Genomic DNA, 16,941 nt, shown 5'->3' on the forward strand with positions numbered 1-16,941 from the left:
CCCCGTTAAGGATTGGCACCTTTGGGGAGAGAATTTGACTTGTACCTGCTTTCCCACTTCCGCTGCAATCGCCTAAGGAGATCAGAAGCGGATGTTGTCCATCCTTCTTCTGGGACATGTGACATGTCCCAGAAGACTACAGGACCATTCACAAAGCGCAGCGCTACTTGTTCATGCACAGTGGGCACCCATCTGTCACAGCCGTGTGCCCACACTGAAGATGCCGTCGTCGGGGAGAGAAGACGGCTGGTGAGGACACCGCTGGACCGAGGGACAGGTACATATCTGTATTTTAAGCCAGCAGCTACAGTTTTTTTTAGCTGCTGACTTTTATTTTTTTTTTTATTCTACTGGAACTTTCTGGAACTCTTTCTGGAACTCAACTGGAACTTTCTGCTTTAACTTGGAAAAAGTAAGGAAGGGTGACCTTTGTCGGGTTTTATTTCATGACTATATGACATAGATTTGGAACTGAAGTTTTTGTTAACCAAGACCACATGCAGTTTGACTGGGTATGTCAGAGTCACATATTCCAGACATTCACAGCTATACTAGGGATAATGACTTAGACAATAACCCACTTACATAGCTGGGAATTCAATCTCTGGATCTCACCTGGAGATGCTGGCTAATCGGTGTTCCTGTTGGACCTATGGCCTGGTAGGAGTTTTCTCTAGCTGCAATATGCAACTGCAAGTTGTGCCGCTGGGTCTGGGGACAGGGCAGGGGAAAGCATTATGAGCTTGCCCTGGTCCTACCTGTACTGCTAGCAATGTGGTAGAGAACTTTGCTTAGTGTGGGATACCAGTACTTGGGCAGCATAGGTGGCACTGACCTCTGGACTCTAGGCTGTCAGGGAAGAGCTACAGTGATAGTCTATAAACTCTATTCCTGGGTGAATGTCAGTGTTCTGTTTTCACTACACATTTCGTGTATACCTCGATATGCCGCTAAACCCCCCTATTCTGCAATAAGCCAGACTGAATGTAATTTTGAAGCCTTATTAGCAAAACATGCTAGGGTGAAACTATTAGGAAAAACAAATAAGAAGTACATAAAATCAGTATATGGAATATACAAACAGAATGAAATGATTAGGCTGTAGATGGCAATAAGTCCATGCTCACCAGTGATGCTGCCTGTAAGGGGTGTAAGGTCAGTCCATGACATGTTCTGCAGAGAATTATGGCTGGTTCCTTTCCCTTAGACTTAAGATGGAGTCTAAGCTCCCAAGATGCACCTGGCTCCCTTTCCCAGACTGAAGGATGATGGGAGCCTTCATTAAAGCTGAACAGTGCTTCTGCAAAACAGTTAATTTATTCCAGGCTGCATCCAGTGGCAAAATGTAATACTTCAGGATAATTTTCCCCGCTGTAGGCAGAACAGTAAGTGTTGTCTATATTACTGCCAACTACAACCTTGAGTCTACATAACAAACAGATTGATGCTGGGCCACCTGGAATCTGAACTAGTGATTGCTGGGAAAATTGATACCTGTACTGTTCACTGCTGAAGAAACCGTGGTCTATAGTCACTGAAAGCTGTACTGGTCACTAGTGTGGACACTGAGATTTATGCTGGTCACTGCTGTGGACACTGAGATCTGTACTGGTCACTGCCGGGAAAACAAATCTCAGCAGCACCGTGGCTAAATGGTTACCACTTCAGCCTGGCAGTACTAGGGTCATTGGTTCAAATTCCAACCATGGCACCACCTGCCTGGAGTTTGCATGTTCTCCCTGTGCCTGCGTGGGTTTTCTCCGGGTATTCCGGTTTCCTCCTACATTCCAAAGACATGCTGGTAGGTTCATTGGATACTGTCTAAATTGGCCCTAGTATGTGTATGTAAGTTAGGGACCTTAGATTGTACCCCCTTGAGGGTTAGGGACTGATGTGAATGTGCAATATGTATGTAAAGCACTGTGTAAATTGACAGCACTATATAAGTACCTGAAATAAATAAATAATAATAAATAAACCTTTACTGGTCATTGTTGGGGACACTAGGATTTATACTTGTCACCGATAGGGACACTGAGAGCTGTATTGTTCATTACTATGAATACTGAGAAGTATGTACTGTACTGTATGTATAGCTCACTGCTGGGGATACCGAGTGGTGTACTGGTCACTTCTGGGGTCACTGAGCTCTGAACTGTAAGTGTACAATCCAAACGCACACGTTCCTGTGTTACAAATATCTGTGTGTATAACAGCTATTAAACATGCAGCAACCGTCAGCTGGAACCGAACAGAATCAGCAAGGGAGAATGTCACCAGCACACCGAGGATCACCAATATGGGTCCAAAAGTTTTCATGAACGATCACATACTTACAGCAAGGCAACGTTTCGGTGTCTCACAAGACCCCTTCATCAGGCATGTGACCGACATTCTCAATTGCTGAACTGGTCACGATTTACAATATGCTAATTTATGTTGGGGGCTATTACGAGTAATACAAGGAGCTCCATTAACGTGTGGCTTTTTTCTTTTAAATGTTTTTAATGTATGTGGTCATGTGGGTTACTACAAAAAGAATTTTGTGGTTAAACAAATAAAAGTTATTTTTCTTTTCTGTTGTTGTAAGAACATAATATTTTATTTGAAATTAGGGTATCTTTTAATTAATGTATAACATTTAGCTTGATAACCGATTAAGCAATAGGGATACAGAAGGCCTTACCTCCCATATGCATACATATACATAAAAACATATTCCTGTCTGTGTCCATGCTTGGGAGATTTTTTCTATCTGTGCGTTCTAGCAACCATTGCCACCAGGTCTGAATGTGAGAGAAAAGTCAAACTTTTGATTTGTCGTTGGAATACAGAGGAATTCTTCCGAAGGGAACACTTGTTGCACTGACAACAGTTATTGCATTACTTTGTTGTGTCTCTGAGACAGGAGATGAAGGAAAATCTCCCATTTACAAAACGGGGTTTTACCATGCCCTGCTCTATGCAAAATTTTATAAAGTTTTGGCTTTAGATAAATCTGGGCCTGTTACTTTGTGTTGCATGGAACTGGAATACTAACCATATAGCCATATACAAATGATTACTAGGAGAGGTATAAATAAGTTACTATATGAAATACAAACGTGGAACAGTAAGCAGGTAAAAAATACACAAGTCATGCCAACAATATCTTTTAGGTAGATTTTACAATTATAACTTATTGGTTGATATAACACTAGAGTTTCCCTTTAAATTCAGTTTTTCCTCTTTATCATGCACAAATAAGCCAAGTCCTGAAAGGTGGAGGTATGAACCAACCATTAGCTTTCCTTCTGGGAGTTGGCATATTACAGAATCCTGGCTTTCTACACTTTAGGAAATCTGAAGGTACACTCAGCCACCTGAGTTTTCATTAAAGAGCAATTCAAGAAAATTAGTGGAAGTAACCAACTAGCTTCCTTCTCCTTAATATGTTCAGCCAATAAAAGGCTGGACAGGTTACAGAGGAGGAAGTGCAAAAATATCAATCTTCTGAGAACCATCCAAAAGTCATAGAATACTTGTATGCAGAATGTGCCAGGTTGCTGGTCTTAGTATTCCTACAATGTATTATTTCTTTGCACAAGCTACTGCAAATTTTGGACATGGGACAACCATGGGGCAATGCAATGTATACTATTAAGCATAGGCCAACTTTAAAAGAAAACCTTGCCTTAGGCCACTTTCACGAGTGGTCCGATCGGGTCTGTTTTTCATGCGGACTTGATCATATCCCTAATTTTCTATAGGTAGGTGGATATAAATAGACTTGTGTCCATTTACACCTGGCTACCTCTGATCTAATCCAGAAAAAAAAATGGAAGGGGATCCATTTCCCTCTGTCTGGGCGGATTGGATGGCAGTTGGGTATAAATGGACAGCCTGTCCATTTACATCTGACTGCCCATAGAGCAGAGCAGGCTGTGTTTGTGTCCATTCTGCAAAAGCGGAGCAGACAAGGATCTGCCATGTGGCCGCTCCACTCATCAGGAGGCCAACAGACAGATCTGCTGCACAAAACTGGATCAGAATTGTGTAAATGGGGCCTTAGAGAAACAGATTGCCACTGCTGAGTTCACATTCTGCAAATGTTAGTTGCACTTTGTGTTTCATTACTTAGACATTGGTCCAAATCAAGTCAATAACTTTTGACCTTTTTCTGACTTTTATTATCTTTGTACTTGCTCGAGGTCAGTTAGTGAACATGCATTGAAGCCATTGGATCAGCATAACAGACTAGCAGGCAATCAGCATTTTTAGATGAAGGTCAGCAATGGTAGTCTCTATATTTCTCCTAGGAAAAGTTCACGTTAATGCTCCCCAGTTTAATCAGTCAATTGATAACATCTCAGCATGTTTAGGAGACCTCTACGCTGCATATGGGAACCAAACATAAGTGAATCAGGCTGACACATGGCCCTTGTTTTGGATGTGGCTCAGGATGTATTTTGCATGTTGCGACATCTTCTCTTTGGCCTGGACTCAGAATTTCAAACGAAAGCACGGTTTTCATAAAATATGCCAAAAATCTATTATCGTGTTCTCCAATCTAAAAATAGCATAGAAAAGGCTGCAGCTTTTTTAGTGATTAACAAGGCAGATGGGTTCTGCCTGACTGTATATGAATCACATTGTATTTAGCGGTTGGCAGGTCAAAGTCTTCCTAAACAGCAAAGCCATTTCTTGTTCTTGCATAAGGTTAAGCCAAAGCAGCATATTGCTTGCAAGACGAACAGTTCTAGAGCCACAGTAACATGACTCACTACACGGGATGAATGAGTACAGTAGGGCCGTATTGGGTGCAAAACAGAGCCTTGGCGTGTAAATCACAACAGCCCATTTTTCTGAATGTGACCAAGACTGGTGGACAGCAATAATAATACACCATCATCACTACCAAATCAGTATTGACACTATGTAAAGTTTTCCTTTTGTTTTGTTTTTTTTACTATTATTGTGTAACTGAGTAGTGCAGGCAAACAGGTACATTAACAGATCAATTTCCAATATTTGAACTGTGCTGGTGGAGGTATATAGAGCTTTTACACCCCAGCCCAGGATTCCAGGTGATCAATTCAGGCCAAAGGTGGGAAGTCCTAGACCAGACCTGCATACCTATAACCAAGTAGAGGGACCCCCTAAAGGACATCCTATTACCAGGCAGTACCTGCACGGGACCTCCTGCCATTGAGATTTCTATATGCGCATTAAGATTGCGCTTCTGGTGAGTGGGCAATCTTTCCATTCTTTTCACCTGGATACCGGATTGGATTTCATACTGGGCTATCAGAGCCATCACAATAATATCTAGTTTTGGACTCACTTTCCAGCACTTTTTACCTGACTAGAGGTGTTTTATATATGATTTTACCCATAGCACATGGTTTACATTTGTGTTTTATAAGTATATCATCTGTTTTAGCGCTGCACTTTTTTTATATTTGCTTGACATAGAAAGGTTTTGTGGTTCCTTTTGGTGCATATAGCTGCTTTTATGTGCGCTTGCTAGGTCTTTACAATTTTGTATCAAAAACGTTTGTTAAGCTAGTTTTTTATAGTATTAAAGCTTCAGATTTTTTATTATAAAATACAGCCCTCTAGACCTGTTAACCACAGGACAATTAATGATTATTTAAAAAAATGCAACTAAATACTCACATTCTATTATTTTTACTGCCACTGCCTACAGCGTTTTCCATGTGGCTACCCCAAATCTTTGGCTGGGGAACCCACACTCTGAAGGTAAGCATTTCCTGTTTCTCCTCCCTGGATCAACAGGTCCCATTTTCTTTGTGCCATGGGGTATGAAAGTCCCTTCAAGAAATGATTGTTTCTATCCCTCTGTGCTGTCTGTGCGTGTCCAGAGCAGGCAGTGCCTGTATGCAATCTATAAGAATGCACAAAAGGGTTGCTATGGCAGGGCTCCAAAAGACCCTTCAAGTCATGGTGCCTCCCCTCAAAAGGGAAATCAGGGCAAATGATCAGTGGATCAAAAAAGAAAGACAAAGGATCAGAAGAAGCAACAAATGTAATTCTTACCATCAGCATCCGAAATTGTAAAAAAAATAAGTAGGGTTTTAATATTACTTTAAAGTGATACAAAAGGTTCTTTTTTTTTAAATGACAAACATGTCATACATACCTGCACTGTGCAGTGGTTTTGCACAGAGGAGCCCAGATCCTCCTCTTCTCGGGTCTCCCACAAGTGCTCCTGGCTCCTCTCTCCTGCCGGGTGCCCCCACAGCAAGCAGCTTGCTATGGGGGGCACCCAAGCAGGTGTGTTCCCTTGCCATGGCTCTGCATGTCCATTCACACACAGAGCCATGACTCAGCCCCGCCCCCTCCCTCTCCTCATTGGCTCACTGGCTGTGATTGACAGCAGCGGGAGTATGAGTTCCCAGTATGAGTTCTGCTATACAGGGGATTCTGGGAGGCACATACTTCTTAGTCAGGTACTTATACTGCATGCATTGGGAAAGTACTGTAGCACACTCTTCGTTAGCCAATTTTTTTTTTCTTTAGAGAGAAGGTTGAGTAGCAGTCTGGGTGATAGTCAGAGAGGTCAAATTTTGGTCAGGGGTGAGAGGCTCTGCAGATAAGCTCACTGATACCTTCCTCTGATCTAGAGACTTGAAGAAGTCTCTAGAACTCAGTAGGCAGGAGCGAGGAGAGGCTGATCTGCATACTAAGAGGATCCCGACCAATCCCCAGGCAGGAGGCTTGGCATGGGGTTGGGACATCCTTTAATTATGTTTGAGTGTGCTCAGCAGGAAGGGAATTTGGGTGGAAGATGGAGTGAGAGGAAGAGATGCAGGAGCCTGGGAGAGAGCCCAGTGGGAAGGGACCTATCTACAGGTTGGGTCTTGGACAAGAGGATTACTCAGCCTCTCCAGTCCCCAGAGGGAGGACTACCTGTGGAGCCAGGAAAGGAGCCAGCCCAGCAGAAGGCCTGAAGGCAGCCACCTACCTAAACCAACTCTCGGGCCAGGTCTGAGTGAGTAATCCTACACCCCCTGGGCCAGCTAAAGGGGAAAAGAGCATTCTGGTGGGAAACCTGATTAGTTCCTTCCCTGGGACTGTTCAAACTGGCATGCACTGGATCCCCTTGCCCAGTGATTCCTCCAGACAGCTGGGTAAAGAAGAGCATTTATCTGGGATCTGGGGTGGTACACCAGGAGAGGCTGGAGAGCTGTCCCAGAATAGTATTGCTGTGTAAAGCATTGTGTATAGCTTCCAGGAAGTTGTCCTCAGTTTACTGTTCCTTGGGCATCCCATGCATCCTTTAGCTCCATCCAAGTTTAATATATTTTAATTAATACAATTAAAAAAACAACTTCAGGGACTGTTTATTGTCTCAGGAATGCAAGTCTGTGGAAAATGCATGTTGCCTGGCTGTGCAGGATTATAGGAGGACCCAAATAAATCTTTAGCAACTTCTAAGGGGGTGGTGCTACAGTACATTTAATGATGTATTAATGAATACAGAGCTGCACTGATTTATACATACACATATACACAATTTGGATAGCAGCTTTCCTATTTTTTTTTTTAAATAAGATAAATCATATGCAATCATGGTGACAACATAAAGATTTGATGCAGATCATCACCCTGTTAGAAAATTAACCCTGCATAACTTCACAAGACCACTGTGCTAGCCACTAAACAATCACGCTGCCCTAAACTAAACAGTAAAATAAAGCTCATCTCAGAACAAGGCATCCATTTGCTAGAGGTGGTCCCCTCCTACACAGTGACCCCATCAGCAGGGAAAAGCTATGCATTCAGACAACCTTGTTATACTGTATATGCCCATCCAGATCTACAAACAAGTTATCTGGTTTCACTGCAATTTGTTAGGCTTGATGAATGAGTTCCTGTGTGCTTTGAGTTGATTAATTAGAAAACTAGGGTGACTCAGAAAATCCAAGAGCACTGCGCAGATATCCAGCATACTAATGTGGTCAGTTGTCTATGAGGGAGGATGCCTACAGCATATATTATCAGTGGGAAACATCTCATCTAATTTTTATATCAGAACGCTCAATGGATCATTCTTAATGCAAATGATGTAAACAGTGTGCATGTACAGGTGTGAAACAGTTCAGCTGTAATTTAAAGTCTATCTAAATTCAAGAGCAATAATTCAATATACCGCAGCGTACCGGTCCTTAGATACAATGGCTGCAGTAGTTTCCTTTTTTATCTGGATTTTTTCCTTTACTTTCACTTGGTGATTCTGCCATTTCCTGTTCTAGGGTGACAACACACACTCACAATACTATATCTATAGAGAAGCAGCACATGCCTCAGGAAGTACACTCCCTGTGACCTTATGAGGTGCTCTGTGAATTCTGGTTGGAGGGAAATACCGAAAGTTGCTCTTTAATGTGTGATAAAATTTCCCATAAGCATCACATCACCTCCTGCCTTAAAGCTGCAATCACATAATTTATCTGCAATGATGTATGTCCACTGTCCAGCAGGATTATAGCTCCTGTAGAAGCCTACTCTCCACTGATACCCAGTCCTCTTCACAGTGCTGATGTCACATACCTGGTCAAAGCCAAGTTGATGAGAGGGCTACCCTTAGACCTCTTGTTCTCTTTCCCCTGGGGATGATGACAGGGTATAACAGAGCAAAAAGTGGCATGGGTGCCTGTAGGAGATCTGGTTAGGAATATCTTGGCAGCAGATGTGGAGCTGAAGCAGACCAGCGAGCAGCAGGCAGATATTGGATCTCAGATGTGCAGTCAGGCATGCAGAGGTCAGTAGTGTATTTATCGTGAGGCAAACAAGGCATTTGTCTACGGCAGCAATTTTCAGGAGGGAGCGGCGCTGCCCCCTAGAAGAAGGGACACGCATGGCAGGGATGGTGACCTGGTGAGGCTCTGCCATGGAATCTATGGAGGCTGCTTGCTGCTGGAGGGTGTAACATTCTTGCACAAGGAAGACACAAGGAAGGAAGACACTTGGCGCTGGGGATGGCCGGCTGCTTTCCGGAGGTTAAGGTTAGTGCTTGACTAACTCTCTCTCTGCGGGAGGAATGGGGGGGAGGGGGGTTGCTGGAGAGCAGCAGGGGCCGAGGGGGGGCATTGGTGGTGTGGGGGGGCCTAGGGCAGCACAAGAACTAAATACACCACTGGCAGAGGTCGGCAACAACCAACTGGGCAGCAGGAGTACAGACTCAGGAACCAGGAGGCAGGAAGCAAGGTCAGGTCACAAGCTAGAGTCAGCAACAGAGGTACAGGAACAAGTAGGATCAACAAGCCGAGTCAAGTGAACACAGGATCAGATCACAAGCAGAAAGAGCAAATGAATTCTCAACAATGAACCTGAGTCCTGTAAGGCTTTAAATAGGCCACTGGGTGGCAAAGGACATCACAAGCATGATCAGATACATGAGCACACGCAGACTGTTACTGCTCACGCGCACATGCTCGTGTAGATGCACACAGGGTCCTAATGCTTTGCATAGTTCTATGGACCATCCTGCACACCTGCTCATGCCTTTGAACATGAGCATTCCCTTGCGCATGGACATTCCTTTGGGCATGGGCTTCAGCATAACTTTCCTGATGGCTGAACTTCTGGAGCTGCAGGGATTAATGGCTTCTAAATTGCAGTATTATGAAAATGTCCTGATGGGGGCCTGTCCCTTTCTCTCCAATCCTCCATTGAAAAAAATTACTTGCTGTGTTTCACAGAAAATAGCAGTCAGGAGGAGAAAGCCAGGAGGACGTGCAGCTGAGCTCTCTGCCTCAGGAGCACAGGAGTTAACATAGGATCGCTCAGATCAAAATGTACGGAGGGATTGGAGCTGGGGGGAGAATACAACCCACAGCTCCTGGCGCAATTCTAAAGGGTGCCCTGACTAAAAAAAAATGTTGAAAACACTGTTCTAAAGGATACCCACGTGTAATTTCTACTACTTTTTTTCTAAAATATAAGCATGTACAAAGTAGAGAAAGGCAAAATTGCCTATGCTGGCATTACGTTGGAGATTCAAACTGCTACTTGGAAAGCACTGACATTATCCAAGTAATCATATCAGCAGCTCAAGCCCACCCAGCTGATTAGATAGCTGGACGGCAACTAAGTGACTGCATGCAGTGGGGAGCAGGGTGTGCTGAGCTGCTCAGAGGACCAACTTTAAAACCGTCAATGCTTCTGTTCTGAACCTGAGGAGTAACTTTTCCACAGTGCCAGGGCTACAGAGATCAGTGGGAGCTTGTTTTAAATCTAATTTTCTACTTGCTAAGTGTGCATATAAAACTTAAATGTCTATAAACTAGTCATCTAGTCATAAGTTAACGTTCAGTTGTTTCTAAAAGTTGTATATCAGTTCCTTTGCAGTCAGGTACGTTTCTGTTAAATATTCTATATATAGCCCTAACGAATAGACAGTGCACAGTCCAAGTGTGTTTATCTGCTGCTCCTCTGCTAACAGGAAACAGGAACTATATTTTCAGAGAAAAGGCAGAGTTTAATCATAGATGCAGCTACAAAATTATCAACACTGCCATCTATTGGTTGAAGAATATATCTCTGCTTAATACTGATAGTTGTTGCACAAAGCATACATAAACACTGTATTCCAACAGTTTCATGTAGTTGTATTCTCTTTTTTTTAAAGCCCAACTGAAGTTTAAAAAAGTAGGTAGAAATTAAATTATTAAAAAGTAAGCAAAATGTTCAAATTCATATGCTTTACAGTTTGTAGTCTTTTGTTTGCTCCCCAGTATCAGCCCAAAATCCAACAAAACTGGTTCTCTTTAATAAGCATTGCTCATTGGTGACTCAGCGGTAGTGGTGAGGATGGTCTAGACCACAGCCTAGAAACTGCTGTTCTCACACAGAAATTCCTTTCCTGCTGCCTACTGCATGTGCCTCTTTTTAGGCTGGCGCTGGAGAGAAAATACAGATTTACACTAAAAATTCATTATGATGGTTGGATGTAAGCATTTTGGTACCTATTACATGTCTCTATTCGTTTTAAAAATGCAACTGGGCTTCAAGCAAGCTTGCAATCTGCTACAAATGATAGATTTCAGAGGAGTTCTTCCACGCCATACTCACTTAATCAAAGCCCATCAGAAATAAACAGACAACACTTCAGGGTTCAATCATTTTTTTCCACTACGTTCCTTTCGTAGCAATATGAGAAAAGGTTGCTGTTTATATGAGCCCTAAAATAACTTTATTCTTTAGACAAAAAGGCTGCAGAAGCCAATTATCAGTGGATACTGAAGAAGATGCTATAGCTGCACAGGGGGTGAATAGTAGAGGTCACACAGTAACCCCAGTGGTTGCACAAATGGTGCAGCTTCAATGAGCCAACTTTAATGAGCAACTGAACAAGCTTGGCAGGAGAAGGTTAACACTTCACTGTATATGGATCTGTTTATCCCTACAAAAGTGTGTGTGTGTGCTGGGAATGATATTCATACGTCACTATACAAACTCCACGTGCCTTAATGTCAGCAGCAAAAGGGTGGTGTATACGTGTAGTTGTTCAAATTTATGTTATTACATTTATTTTGTCTTTTTCATTTCTCTTTCTTATGCCACATTTAGAAGCCATTTTTCAGCTTTGGATGCAAATCTCCAAGAGGAACACAATAATCATAAAAACACAAGTTTTAGAAAAGTTGAGGAAAGTTGAAACCCTTGTTAGCTTTTTATTGCTATTTGTGTCCCTATTAGAGATTTTCCCTTATTTCCTGTCAGGGTGGCAAAGGTCTTAACAAGAAACAAAAAACAACAACAACAAAAAGATAGAAAGTCTGGTCTGGGACACTGGTCCCGAAAAAGTAGGTCTGGTATGTCTGGAAGTGAAGACTCCATGCTGAGTTGTGAATCAGGTTCTCCCCAGCCAAAAGGAATTATTACTGTGACTGATTGACTTCACTTCAATATAACTTGGATATAAATCTGACAATCAGGGGTTAGGCGGAAAAAGCTACCCCAGTTGGAAGTTCCATTTGGCAAAGAAAGTCTTCTTCCACTGCCATTGGAAATGGTGACCAAGATAGAAAACAGGAGCATTTCATGTTTCACAGGGTTGCTGCAAGATTGATCTGTGGTGTCCTTCACCTGTGTGTCAGTTGCTTGTAGATTATTTAATTGAGTGTCTACTTATTATTGGGTATGAATGAGCAGCTTAAGCCCAACTCCAGGCAAAAACAATTTAGCACATTTATGCCACTTGTTATCTTTTTGGTCATCAGTCCCCTCACCACCCGTGTAAGTTTTCTGCAATTTAAGTAATTTGAGAGGGCACCGGTCACTAGAAGCTTTGTTGATGCCAATATTAAGTGTCCCTATGACGCAGGCAGAAGAGTCCTTCTGCCTGCGCCATAGGGACAATTAATATTGGCATAGGGACACTTAATATTGGGTCCACTAATTGTAAACAGAAGAGGAGAAATATTCAGCTGGAAGATCAAATGATCACAACTTAGGGTAAATGAAATGTTTTTTATCAGTGAGGGGAACATGATAGGGGGTTAATGTAAACCTGGATACAGTTCTGAATTTGACAAGGCATTCTAAGTTGTAGGGAGGTAAGTGGGTGTTGTTGGGCCACTGCCATGATTGGTTGGAGTTCTTGACTGGGCTTATGGCACCCGATCCCACCTTGTGTCTGGATATATCCTACTACCACTTTGTGGTTTAGGCATAGTATCACTTGTCACAAGTTAGCCTGCAGTTCTTGTTTGTGTATTCTTACCTCCTTGTTGCAGTGCTGTTCCAGATTCCTTTCACTTGTTTGGTTTGTCTGTGCTCACCTATGGGCATCGTCTTCTATTCTCTGGGTTTTATTTCCTTCCCTTCCATCACTTCCTGGCCTGCCTCCTTGTTTGCCTGCCTATATAAGACATGCTCAGTCTAGGCCACTTTGCCTGAGCAACGTCTTAGTTCTCTGAGCTCCTGTCTGTTACTACGCGTGCATCCCGTATCTGACTACCTGTGTACCAACCACGGCTTCATCCACTGACTGTGCTTGATCTTCACCTGTCCTGACCTTGGCTTGTCTATCAGCTTCCCTGTTGTTTCCTGGATTACACTCTGCTCACGCGATTGGTCTCTGCATCCTCAGCTGGGCCTACCTGGGAGCCGCAACCTGGTCCCAGCTTGCTGCAAGTCCATCCCCACCATCAGGGGCTCTGGTGAAGAAGCAGGCTGGGGCTTAGACTCCGCGCCCTGGTGAAGCCCGAGTTGGCGGTCTACAAGGGCTCACTACCACAGGTCCGTGACAGCACTCTTGTCCTTTGAGAAGCAAATGCTAGTAGCCTTTTGCATGCTGCGATGAACTGCAATATATTTGACACTACCCCCTTCAAATTGAATGACCAGCAACCCTGTGCTACTTTAATAGAAAAAAATGGGCTCCCCATACTCTGAGTGTCATTCTACATAATTGTGTTGCAACTTGAGTTGGTGATGGGTATATGGTTGGATAGATTTTGTCATCGTGTCAAATACCAGTGAGACTCTTTCACCACTTTGGTGATTTGTATTGGTTGGAGAAGAGTTGCTCCATCCAACTAGCTCAGGAACTAAATCTGAAGAGGATCCATATGCCAATGCATCCACTTTACCATCGGGATAATTGTTGATAGTTTTCCCAGTATGCCAAGCCATTACTGTATACTACTGGAAGGTGGGTCTATGTGCCACGTCTATGGTAGTGAGCTCTATAGAACCACAGCTTGGGGTTCCCCAGGGCACGGAATCTAAGCCCCAGCCTGATTTTCACCAGGGCCCCTGATGGTGGGGATGGACTTGCAGCAGGCTGGGACCAGGTCGCGGCCCCCAGCTACACCTAGCTGATTTGGAGGAGACCGCTAGCGGGAGCAGGGTGCAAGGGAGAAGACACAGGGAATCCAATGGGCAAGCCGAGGTCAGGACAGGCGGAAAACTAGCAAGGTCAGGAACAAAGCCGGATAGGTACACAGATAGAAAACACAGGATACACAGCAGAAACACACGGGAGCTCCAACAACACGAAGTTGCTCAAGCAAAGTAAGACAGACTGAGCATGTCTTAAATAGACAAGCCAGCTAGGGGGCGGCCCAGGAAATGATGAAAGGGAAGGACACAAAACCCAGGGAATAGCAGATGATGCCCACAGGTGAGCACAGACAAACACACATGTGAAGGAAACAAGAGCAGTAAGGAGGTAAGAGTAAACACACAAGAGGCTGCAAGCTAACTTGTGACACTATGCCAGCCTTAGTATACTTTCAAAGGGATTTTTGGAGATTTTGTCTTTAAGGGGGCTTAACCAAATGTTTCTGTGAGTTGACTACTGTCCTGGGAACATCGTCCTTGAAATTGGTTGAAGAGAGATTTCTGTCCATTTGATGGACCAGCCAAAAGCGTTGCTAAGTAGCGATGGACGTTAGACTTTCCTCCATAAGCATTGCTATTAACAGCAGCTGAACATTTGTAAATGTTTTTGGTGGTTTTGAAAGGCAAACAATAGAATAATGCTTCTTTGCTAGCACAAATTGAAGATATCTTTGGAAACTTAGATGGACAGAAATATGTAGATATGCTTCAGACAAATCTATGGAGAGCATCCATTCATAAAGGTACATTGTGAGGAAAACTGATTAAAGAATTTCCATCTTGACCACTTGCATGTTTGTTTCATTTTTTTCAGGTCAAAGAAACAATCCCCCATTTTTTACCCTATTAAGAAGAGTATGGAGTAAAAACCTTCACCTTTCTAGGCTTCAAGCATTATCACTTCACTTTGGGACAGTTCCTCTACTTATTTAAAAAAAATATTTTTGCTTTGCCTCTGAGCAGGGAATTTTCATTGAAAGTGACTGGCTTGGGGTCTCCATTTGAATTTACATCAATGACTGTTGGAATATGGGTGAAGAGAATTAGCCTGGCTCCCACTTGTATGCCCTGGGCTGGTGCACCCTCAAAAGGTTTCCAGCTAATCTGAAGGAGCAGGCATCTTGTTTTAAGGTAGCTTTATGTGGCTTGATTGGGTGCCTCTCTACTTCTGACTGTAGTCATTTTCCAGTTTGCAGTACTCTTGTATCTTTGAAATTTTCTGAAAACTTCTGTCATAAGATTGTCTTTGCCACTTTGGATTTCATTCAGTTGGTATTAAGCATGAGTGATCTCCTAACACTTTAGATATAGCTTTATCTAATTGGCTTCCAAATAAGTTTGCACCATCATAAGGAATCTTGCACCAGTTCATGTTTGATGTTGGATCACCATTTTAAATGTTACTATAGCTAATATAGCCCTGGTGGAGCATCTGATTATGTGGACTGAAGACTCTGATGAAATCTGCTGCTTTAACATTTGCAGAACTGTGGCAATTATTTCTTGATCCACATTCTCTAGCAGCATTTATTGACGCTTTCCAACTAGAAAGTGCCCTGTTGATTGAGGCTGGGGCTATGGCTGGTCTGCACACTCCTCCTGCCACTGAGTAGGCTTTCCTACTACTATATCTTAGACATTGCGGAAAGTCACCTCCTCTTCCATACTATTCGTGCATCAACAATGAGGCATCTACAAGTAGGTCTGACATAGAAGGGTTTGTTTTAGACTCTTTTTGAAGATACTGCTTTCCCGACCTATGTTGACACAAGTTTTTTCGCCATTTTTTAGCCATTCATTGAGGATCAATTACTTTTTTTTAAATAATGGAAATACTTCCTCATTTTTGTTGCACTTTTCCAGTCTTTTCCCAGGTGCTTGTCTCTTTCACAGCAGTGCTGTGAAAAGATGAAGTAACAGGATGTGGAACACAATAGGGCTGTTTAAATCCTAAAATAGAAGGAAAATGCCCACAGACCACCAGAATGGGGCTCTCCATATCTGGCTCATTTACAGGCTGAACAGGGATGATTTCCACCCAGGAGAGGCTGAACCTGGTTTGAACAAGAAAACATGGTATCTCAGTAAAAACATTGCTCCTCTCTATGCCACCTGCATTTCCATGTACAGTATTCTTTTATAATAATGTTTTTAAACACTTACACATCTGTCCATAATTTCTTATTAAAACTATTATCCACCAAGTAGTTTATAAAAGATATGCAAAAAAACATGTAGTCACATTATCTTTGCTAATAGGGAGCATCTGAACCTCCTCCTCAACAGAAACCACACAACCAAATGCCTAGCTCTTTGGATGCATAGACAGCACTGAAGGGAACATGGAGCTACATTTTCTCCAGGAAAAGTGTATATCATAACCCATCTCACCCCATAAATTTGGTCCTAGTATGCATCTGTATGATCACAGCACGGGCATTAAACTGCAAGCTCAATTGAAATAGATTAATGTTAATGAATTAGAATTCTGAATGAATCATTAAAGATTATGATGGCACTATATAAATGGATATGTAACAAAAAGTCATTTAAAGTACATGTACACCCAATCCCTAAATAATAAAACATTAAACATTTTAATGCTGTTTCAAACATTATTAATGTTTTAACATATTTGGCTTTCATTGAATAATATCTAATGAGCCTGCCATAAGGGTCCTTTTCATACACTTCCTGTTATAGGGTGACAACACTTGGTCCCCTTCTCCTAAATGTGCTGCTGCATTGTCATCCTGTCTGAGGTTTTCTGAAGAAGAATACAAGAACAAGATAAATATTTGGCACACTAAGAATGAAAAAAAACAGATGTATACTGTGATGGCTAGTATATTAACTACACAAGTAAAGTCCTTAAAGTCCAAAGGTGGTTAAGGGATATTCCAACAATGCTTGACTCAGTGGCAGCCGATTCAAAAAGAGCTAGAAGAGACTCTGTGTGAACCATAAAAGAGAGAGAAGCAGAGAGAGAAGCAACGCCATCTAAGTGCAGCAAATAATTTATTCCACAAAATTGGCAACTCACAATAGTAGTAGTCAAATGAGCGCTTGTCAAACTGGTGTCAA

General features: G+C 42.6%; 1 protein-coding gene across 1 annotated transcript in view; it reads right to left on the reverse strand.

Annotated features, from left to right (window-relative positions):
- Positions 1-16,941, reverse strand: part of METTL15 (methyltransferase 15, mitochondrial 12S rRNA N4-cytidine) — a 325,568-nt gene that overhangs the window by 122,399 nt on the left and 186,228 nt on the right. The window lies entirely within an intron of this gene.

This window comes from Staurois parvus, unplaced genomic scaffold (assembly GCF_062004578.1).
Source record: "Staurois parvus isolate SC_StPar_1 unplaced genomic scaffold, SC_StPar_1.0 ptg001472l, whole genome shotgun sequence".
NCBI lineage: Eukaryota > Metazoa > Chordata > Amphibia > Anura > Ranidae > Staurois > Staurois parvus.